This window comes from Danio rerio, chromosome 1 (genome assembly GCF_052040795.2).
Source record: "Danio rerio strain M-AB ecotype USA chromosome 1, GRCz13ab, whole genome shotgun sequence".
NCBI classification, from domain to species: domain Eukaryota; kingdom Metazoa; phylum Chordata; class Actinopteri; order Cypriniformes; family Danionidae; genus Danio; species Danio rerio.
The window spans coordinates 7,506,452-7,510,061 of NC_141021.1; positions in this window are offsets into that span (position 1 = coordinate 7,506,452).

Below are 3,610 nucleotides of genomic sequence, written 5' to 3' on the forward strand. Positions count from 1 at the left end.
TTTATGCAATGTTTTTGTTTCTTTGAGTGAAGAGTTTTTAATATTTATATAATATTTATTATTTAATATTTACATATAGTTATTATTATTAACAAGATTAATAATAAACTCATAATAGTCCCGGGATTACCAAACTTTTCAGCTTGCAAACCCCCCCCCCCCAAATAACAATACCTGTGATTTGAGACCCCCACATTTCTTTGAGGTGGATAGAAATATACAAATGTTGCGCACACAACAATAAGCCTATATCAGAGGTGTCCAAACTTGGTCCTGGAGGGCCGGTGTCCTGCATATTTTAGTTCTAACCCGAATTAAACACACCTGAACCAGCTAATCAAGCTCTTTCCAGGTATACTAGAAACTTCCAAGGAGGTGTGTTAAAGGAAGTTGGAGCAAAACTATGCAGGACACCGGCCCTCCAGGCCCTCTGAGTTTGGACACCCCTGGCCTATGTAAACATGAGCATATTGACAACACAAAAAATACTTAACAACCATAGGCTATAATTCATATAGTCATTTATTAATGCGTTTAATTTAATATCAACCTCAGCTAAAGAGACTCGTGGGCACAATGTTTTCAGCACAAGTCTATTCTTGGTTTAATTTTTTACTTACTTGCTACTAAATTAAATGTAAAATTTTATTTGTAATCAATTATTGTATATTTTTTATCATATTATATTATTATTAATATTATTTATTAGATGTAATAGTAGTATGTATTTGATTATTTTTTAATTCATTAAATTATCACCTTATACGTGCACTTGCTGTGCATTTGTGTGGCGCTTGAGGACTTTAATGTTTGCAGACTGTTAGTTATGTGTCTCTTCTGTTAAAGGCACAAAAGGGAAATATGTGTGGGGGTGTTTGTTTGTATATTTGTTTTTGTTGTTGACTGGTTGTTTTTTTTGTGCAAACTTATAAAAAAAATCCTATAAATAAAGTATTGTATAAAATTTGTTAATTTGTTATTATAAAATAAAATAATTATTTTTTTAATATTATAAAATTATTATTTATTTTTAGTCGTAGTATTTATTTTAACATATTTTATTAATTTACTCACTATTATTTGTATTGTTTTAATTAGTTTGATGTTTTTTATTCATTTATAATAATTATTATTATTATTTAATTTTATTGTTATTGTCTTTATTTTATTAATATTTTTTGTAGAAATAATAATAGTATAGCAGTCGTCGTCGTCTTATTTGAATTTTTTAAATTAATTTACTTATTTGTAACTAGTTTTTATTAGTTTGATTGTTTTTTTTCTTATTATAATAATAATAATTCTAATAAATTATTGTTTATTTAATATATTATTAGCAGTAGTCGTCATCACAGCACATACTTTTGTTACTTTTCGAGAAGTGTCTGCCAAATGATTAAATGCACATTTCAAGACATTAAAAACATTACATTGTTATATTTTTAGTATAATAATAGCCTTGTTTGTGCATAAAGTAATCTCTATCGAGTAATCCCTGAAATGCCTCATATTTGGCCTTTCTTATTCATTTCCAAGCAGACTGAAAATTTGGTTTAGTCTGTAATTCAGCCATAAAAGTGCTGAGGATATTTATTTCAGTGCATTCAAAGTATTCCCTGCAGGGAGTGCAAATTATTATTGGTTTTATTAATTGCCACAGTCGAAATCCCACCCTTGTTCACACCCTCTGTTCAATGAAATCAATTTCCCCTTTGTGAATCGATTCATTTGGATGATTCATTTGAATGAATCATCTCCAAATGATTCAACAAGTTCTTTGAGTTCCCAACTAGCATTAGCTGTTAAATCACACAAGTAACTGTTGTTATTTGAAAGGTAGGGGTATTTTCTTTGAGCTGTTTTCTTTGTTATTTCAACATCGTACAACTTGTGGAATTAAACGGTTTCTCAGTTAAATGTTGTCCTGTCATAACAAAGTAAACATCAGTGTAAAGATTGTTTAGCTTTTATTTGATGTAGAGATCTCAGTTTTAAATTCTGAAAAGACTGCGTTGAATTCTGACTTGCATCTATAACAAAGTGAACAAATGACAAATCTCTTAAAAGTGCAGTAGGTGATCGTCTTCAGAAACATGTTTTGTTGTTGTGCCGGTTGAAAGTCTCTTCACATTCCAATAGTAATGATTAAAGTAAGTGATCTAAATGTATTTGTTTTTTTCTATTTTTTTCTGTAAGACATAAAACTAAAAAACGTTTATCCAATTAAAAGTTGTCCTGCTGACAGTTCCCATAATTCTGATAAGCAGCCCAAACTGACTGTCAGCAAATGTAGAATGTAAGTTAGATCCACCGTTTGTGCGTTCATGTGCACACGAGAGAGTGAGAGCAGTAAAAACAAATGCTGAATCAAAACTTTTTAAATTCCTGAATTGATATTGGAGTTCGTTTTTGCATGCTGGAGGAAGTATGACACCATGGCTGAAGTATTTCTGTTAAACAGGTAATGTTCTGTTTTAAAACTCTTTTAGTCAAGCAATGATGTAGACTGTGTTGTTATGAATAGGTTAAATGCACAGAAGTGTTGTTCAGCCACTGAAATCTCCCAGTAAAGATTGATTTGACTATTCTGTTTTATAAGGGCCTTTTACAGCATTGATGATTTTTTGATTTCGTTTAAGAACAAAACATCAGTAAAAAGCGTTATTCCGCCAAGCCTGCTTTACTGAGGTCAAGTTGCTTTTGTATTTACATCACATTGGTTCATTTTTGAACAATGACAGCCTGTGACGCGCTCCCTATATTGTTTACTGTTGCTCTGAATATTCCATCTGTAATATCATGTAAGTTTAGCTTAGTAATGAGTGTAATTCCTGCAGCCCGCTGGCCAAGCACTAGGCATACAGTAGTCGCTTTAGGACAAAGCACATGAGAGAGTGAGACCAGTGATCTTTGCATGCATGAAATATTGCACATCATGATAAGTTTTGCTTGCTAAATATCTGAAAACGTGTTAGATATAATACAGTTTTTTGTTTGGAATGGTAGTATTATAAAGTACTATACATTTTTCTCACTGGCGAATGACATGATCTGGTCGTCTACTGTCATCTTAAAAGGGCAAATTCGTTAAATTTGTGTGGCAGGGGAGGGATGGGCCCTTTTCACACTTCCAAGTTACTCCGTAGCGAAAGTCATCATGATTGGGAAAACTTGTGAATGTTTGAGTACAACAAATATCAAAATTATTTACTTTAACAAATTTGTTCAAATAATAAAAGAAAAACTCCATGATGATGTTATAAAGATGTTCAGAAAAGGGGGAAAAATTGTGTGAGACTGATGACGGCAGCCAGAGGAGAAAATAACATCAAATTTACTGTTTTGAAAAAAATTCAAAGATGATTGCTTGGATTTACTCAATTTTTTTATGTTAAGTGGTTGTAAACAATTTAATTGTGTTGAATTTAAACAAACAAATTAAGTTAAACATTATTAATTTTAATTGGTCTGTTTAAATTCAACACAAATAATTGTTTGCAACAGTTCTGCATGCATCACTTTTTTTCAGTGTCATAGACTCCCTATTAGAAATGCCTTGCACAAGTGGTAATTTTTTATTTATTTTTTGTCATGTGAAGCAAAGATGATA